General features: G+C 37.1%; 1 pseudogene; it reads right to left on the bottom strand.

Moving 5' to 3' along the window:
* Positions 1-5,567: 5,567 nt before the first annotated feature.
* Positions 5,568-6,600, bottom strand: LOC117020576 (trace amine-associated receptor 7a-like; annotated as a pseudogene).
* Between the last annotated feature and the right edge of the window lie 146 nt (positions 6,601-6,746).

Here is a 6,746-nt window from a genome sequence, read left to right on the forward strand (position 1 = left end):
CTTATTAGAAATCTCAGTTTCTTTATATTTTCATATTTGGGATTAGTCAATAAAGAGCATGTAGCCTCATGCTGAGGTGAGATATAAATCGGAGGTGCTTCTTAAAAGCCTCTAAATTCTTGCACATAAATGACTTCCTATCTTGCTCATAAGACCATCTTGAGTAAATGCATTTGTATCAGATAAAGATCAAGATTAGTCAGCGATCATGTTTTCAGGGGGTTATGATTCTAACACCAAGGACAGGCTTTAGAGGCAATCTTTGGTTATCTTACATCATCTACACTCAACCCTTAGGTTTTTAAATTCTCTAAAACATTTCTGAAATAAAAATCCATTAAATAAGCCGTATTCCCAGCGTCTGAAAGTGTGAGACAGTCCTCATTATGATAGAGGTGGGAAAAGATGCATTATCATCTCTGTGGTCTTTCCAGTGCCCAAACTCAGAAGTTTGTTACTGAGAGGAAAGGGTGGAATGTTCTGTATTCTTGTCTCTTGGCATTAGAGGCTAGAAGTACCTGAACACAAAGGAGGGCCAAAGAGTTAAACTGTAAATGAATAGTGGTTGGTGTTGATAACACACAATCAATATATCTAATTAACAACCCAAAGAAATCTTCAAAATATTGCATAACCGAATCGACTCTCATTCTATTTATCACATAATTCATTTGTATTTAACGGGCATGTTTTAGAAATGTACGTTAACTGCTTATGGAATACTTTTATCGTGGTGAGACACAACACAAAATTAATTTTTCTCCAATCACATTCTCCAAATGAGCTCTAGCAATTCTTCCTTCATCATCCCTTCATGGAATCTCAGGCAGATGTCCAGTCACTCTGTGTTAAAGATTTTCATTCCGGTCGGCTCCAGTTTAAAACGACCTTCTATAACAATTGACTAGCCTTGCCCTCCCTGTGTCTAGAGCTATTGGTGTCTAAGCTTAAAAAGCCTGGTTGTAGGGAAGAGGCATGTCTGAATTTTTATTCCTTTTCTGCTCTATTTCACAGAGAGAAGGAGAGAGGAGAAGAAAAGGAGCAGCATAATTTGACACCAAATTTGGTCTCCTTGTGACCTTCACTTGGTGGTCATGACCTCTGTGTAGTGAGCCCTCCCATAGTGTCCCTGTCATGTAGAGCATATCTGGGTGCTTCAGACATCCCTGCAGGAGGCATTTCCATTCCCAAGTTCCTGATCTTGCAATCAATACTGGTGTGATATTTCCAACATCCTCCTCAAGCCCTGTGGGATGTGTCACGGACACTTTGTGCACCCTGAACTGGGACACCTGCCAGAAGGGCCAAGCCTGACTGGCTCCCACAGTCTAGTAGCCCACATGAAACTCCTGCATCTTTGCCACTGGAAGCAGTGACAGTAGGGGCTTCTCTCCCTGCCAGCCCAATTCTCCTCCCAGCCATCTCTCTCCTAGTCTACTTGCCTCTGCTCAACATAAACACAGGGCAGGTCAGCAAGATTATTAAATAAGCAAATCTAAAGAGGGAATGAACTTGAATCATGTTCCCAATACATTGCTCAATGGTGTTGTCGTCTGGACAAAGAGACCCCAGAAGCAAAACCTGTAAGGTTTCCACTCATAGACAGACTCTAAAGAGAAGCTGAAAGAGGTGATCTGGAGTGGCTCATGCACATCGGGAACTGGACACTGGGCAGGCTGTCCCAAAATGAGTCACACACGTACCTCATGACAGAGCCTACATTTGGGCGCCTGCCGCATGCAGGGCACTGTCCATCAGCTATGGCATTACCAGGCCGAATGAGAAAACTTTTCTCTCACTATTAATATTCTCCTTATTCCATTCCTGCTCTGCTGTGCAGGGTGGATGGGGTTACAAGAAGAAAAGGAGAGAGGGGAAAAAACACACCATAAAAGCAGGTTTATCTCCCTCCCTTACAGAACCTTGAGGCCTAGGAGTAGGTAGCCCTGACTAGAATAGGAAAGACAAAAGTGCTAAAGTGGATGTGATTGTAAATCTCATTTAGGATTAGAATAGACTTTTTATGGGATTTCAAATATCCAAAATTTCATGGACGCCTATGCAATCTGCCCCCAGTGTTTTAAAATATTGGGAATGGAGAGTTAGTAGAGCAAGTCTGTGTGCACTAGTACATGAAACAGTGCAGCTATTTCCTGTTTGCAAAGCACCAAGTGCAGACTGTTCCAAATCTTGTGACATACTCAGTGGGCCACAAGTCCCAATGATACCCAAGGAAGGGCAAATCTGGTGACTAGAGTTCTATTTCTTTATGCTTTTCCTGAATAATTTGAAGAATACTTGCCAACATCCTACCATTCATTTTGAGAGATCTCCTTCATTTCTTAGAAGTTCATAATGATAACCACTTTGATGCATAAAAAATGATTCATGCAGATTCATATTTTCTTAATATGACAATGCACATTTTATATAAACTTATTAAAATATTTCCACAGTTAAAGGAAATATACACTTGGTTCAGTAAATATTTATTGATTATTCTTTATTTCCAAGTATAGTGAAAGGTTTCTGCTGGCACTATAAAAATGAAAAGAAGGGACATTTTCCTCAATAACGCACTTTTGGGGGAAAACAAATATGCACAGCAAATCATTAGAAAGCAGAAAGTAATGTCACAAACACAATGAACATAGTGGTCCCTAAGAAAGGATGCACAGAAATCCATCTATCATCTCCATTGTTTTAATCTTTACACATGGAAAAAATATAAAGGGAAACTTTAGGTCCTGTTAAATATCTGAGCTTAAGGGTGCATAAAATTTGCAAACATAATTATATTGTTACATATAATAATGAACTAATATAATCCGCAGGAAAAAAGCTAGATGAAATTTCGAATCCCTCAACAATGCTTAGGTGACTTGAAGTGATTTGTGTGGAGAAAAAGCACAAAGGAACCAAATAAATTAATACTATAAAACAGTAAGATCATGATTATGCTTGATGTTAAGACCAACCCTGCCTTAATAATTAAGATACAGTTTATCTAAATGACCCTCCATTCAGCCTCAGGGGAACAAAATCTCATACAATAAAATACAATTTCAATAATGAAAAGATGTGATGAGTGGAAAACCGTACATTAAAATTTTATATCACAGCAAATTAATTACTCCCTCCAATGTCTCCATCTCCCCAAAGAACTTGGTTTATGATGAACTTTTCTTTATGATGATTATTTTTTTTAATTTGCAGAAATGTGTATAAAATCATGTATTCCAAATTGTTCTCAACCAGTTGAGTATGGAGGGTGGGCCACATTCTCTTTTGTAAGAGGAGGAATAAGTTACTGGTTACTTCACTTACTCTCTGGCCCCTGGCTGTCCATATTGGTTCTATTGTTAAACAAAGTATGCCACCGGGAGCATGTGACTCACTTCTTAATGCCTCAGGTTCCTCATTCTAAAATAGAAGTAATAATATTCCCTTGCTCATAAGGTTGTTGTGAAGATGAAGTGACTTAATGCAGTTAGAAAATTCCATGCACAGAACGTGTGTCATATCGACATAGATAAATATTTATTAGGTTTATATTGCTTTTATTGTTATATCCTTTGGTTCCAGAACTCATGTATTACATACCATACACTCAATAAATGTTCTTTGTAGCAAAGGCCAATAGATTGGTCCCCACACAACCAGAGTGGTTCACAAAGAGAATAATGATGACAGTAGCTTGTGTCTTTTATAATGAAAGTTTTCAAACACTCATAAAAATAGACAGAATATTATATTGATCTTGGAAAGGAAGTGATAAAATTAGATGATTGTCTAATATATTAGAAAGGCTATTTTAAAAAGATAAGAGTAAATGTATTAAACTAGATGTTAGAAATACTTATTTGAATCCAGAAGTTTTATCACATTCATCAGATTTCTTAACCACTTTCATTTTAGCTTCTTTATCTTTACAATGAGGCAGTATGATTATTGGGTAGCTTGCAGAACAGGATTAGAAAGAGTTACTATAGTGAAACCACAAGAAGCAAAATAAATTGATGATATTCAAGTCCGAACTGAAGGATTGTGGGTAAAAGGACAATAAGCAGTCTAGGGTGACTTCCGTCATCTGTGAAATGAAATAAAGACAAGAGTTTCTCCTAAGAACAGTATAATCAGAAATAAGGCACTGTTAGAAGAGGCTTACCCAGTCAAAGCATTTGTGTGATAATAGTTAGAAGTGATGTGCCAATAGATAATGCTTTATTACATCAGTTAGAAATTAAAGAAATATAGCAAGAATTTTTTAATATATATTCACTCCTGCCCCAAAACATGATAATCTGATTATAAAATCTTGATGTCTTATTGCGACAAAACTAAGGCTAGAATAGAATCACGTAATTTATTTACATTGTTCATGAAACATACAACACCCTTCAGTTTTACTACCAAGAAAACTCCCTGAAATAACTGTCTTGGTTTATCCACTGTGAATTGCACAACTAACTCAGTTTCCCTTTTTAGCTTTGGAACCAAGTTTATGGGTCATAGGAAACACTCCATTTTCCAGCCTTGTCTTGGCTTTATTTTATATACTTTTTTCAGTTTTCTTTCTTTTTTGAACATATTTTAAAATTATTTTTCTACATCCTTGAAGCCCCTGTAAATAATTTTGAAACAATGCCCAATTTAAGTGATAATGAATAAGTTAATTTCAAAATAAAGTAAACTAACGAATGACAAGATTAAAACCTTTGCTTTAAACGTATATGAACTAGTACCATGTCTGAACTCATATGTAACTTTATGAGCAGACTTACTCACCAGTAAGATGCTCCCTGAATAAATGAATGTTATTACTTATGACACAAGTAACCTCTGTCATTGTAAATAACTGAGTTGATATTATAGTTAATGCTCTATGTCTTGACTGATTTTATGTGACTCTGAAATCACATTTTGTTTCTGCAAAGCTGAACATCAGACAGTGTAGACTCAGTCTTTGCCCTCTCTGAGCAAGGAGCCATCACCTCTCTAAATATCTCTTAGTTGCATTTACATTTAATAGAAAATATTACATTGGAACTGAGAAAAGATATCGCCAAGGATTGAACTAATAAAGTAATAAAAGACAGGATTTACATGATAAACATATATATGTGTGTGTAAATATATATGTGTGTATATATATATACACAGATATATATATGTGTGTGTGTGTGTATGTGTGTGTGTGTGTATATATATATATATCTTTTTTTTTTTTTTACATTTTCTCAAGAATACTACAAGGGAGGTGTTACTAACCAGAGAAGTATAGTGAGGATCAGAGAGAACTAAGCAACCCAAGATCACAGTATTAGATGTCAGAATACTGCAATTCAGTCATTTTTGGCTATAAGGCTGTGCTGTTTCCATTACAATTAGATTTTAATGTTATATTTACCAAAGAACATTGAACTTGAATTTACGTGTTTTGGTCAAAATTGAAGCAGAATTCTATGATTTTACCTAAGAAGATCTTGCACATTTATGATCAATATTTTTCTCCCCATTGTGATTCACCTACAATCTATTTTCAATCCTCACAATCAAAACAGAACCTACTCAGAAAATAAACTTATTGTTGAGGAATTCTCTCTTAAGATCTGACCAGTGACGATTAGTTTGATGGCTTTTCGAAACCAAGGATAAAAACAGCATAGATCAAGGGGTTCATAGCTGAGTTATAGTAAGCAATCCAAACTAATATTTCAAAAATATAGGTGGGTGTGATGAAACCAAGGAAGGCGTCAATTATTGTATCAATGAAGTATGGCGACCATGAAATCAGAAATGTTATCACTGCGATGCCCAACGTTTTTGCGGCTTTTCTCTCCCTCTTGGCCACTCTGTCTTTGTAACTGTCTGATGAACTCACAATCTTATTGCTCATACTTTCAACTTTTCTAGCCTGGTGTTTAGCAATGAGGAAAATCTTGAGTAAACAATCATCATCACAAGCGTGGGTATGAAAAATAATAGAAAATTTACCAATACCCAACTTTGATTCACTGCAACTAACTTGACATCCTCCCACACAGGTGAGAGCACTTACTAGTTCCTCCAGCCCAGCTTCATTTGCTTCTGTGCCAAGAAGGGAAAAAGAATAAATAATGGAAAGGAGCCAAGAGAAGCAATACAAATGCCAGAAACAGATGCAGTGAACCTGGTTGGGTAGACCAGAGGGTCAGTGATTGCAATGTATCTATCGAGAGAAATAAAACACAAGTGGTAGATAGAAGCATAACAGAACGACCCATTGAAACAAGAGTGAAATTTACAGTAACTCTCCCCAAAGTACCAGCAGCTCTCCACAGACCTCACTGCACTGAAGGGCATCACAGTGACTCCCACCAAGAAATCAGCACAGGCCAGGGAGGCGATGAGAAGATTGCCCGGAGAGTGCAGCTGCTTGAAATGAAGAACTGAAATCATCACCAAGAAGTTTCCAAATACAGTCAGCAAAGATCCAAAGCCAAACACTGTGTACAGAATCAGGCGGGAGCCTGGCGAGTAGGAAGTTTTGACACAGGATCCATTCACGTTCTCGTAGCAGAGCTGTGTAGCTACAGGAGCCCGCAAATCACTGCCCATGATTCTCTGTTTTGATACCTGGAAAAGCTATCATCCTCTATGGCAAAACGTGTCATTCCAAATATGGCATTTTCAAAGTCCTTTAAAAAAAGTGTGTACAATATGTCAGCAATTGCCAGCACACTTTGTCCCTATTTCTGTAAGTA

The sequence above is a fragment of the Rhinolophus ferrumequinum genome, chromosome 3 (assembly GCF_004115265.2).
Source record: "Rhinolophus ferrumequinum isolate MPI-CBG mRhiFer1 chromosome 3, mRhiFer1_v1.p, whole genome shotgun sequence".
Taxonomy (NCBI): domain Eukaryota; kingdom Metazoa; phylum Chordata; class Mammalia; order Chiroptera; family Rhinolophidae; genus Rhinolophus; species Rhinolophus ferrumequinum.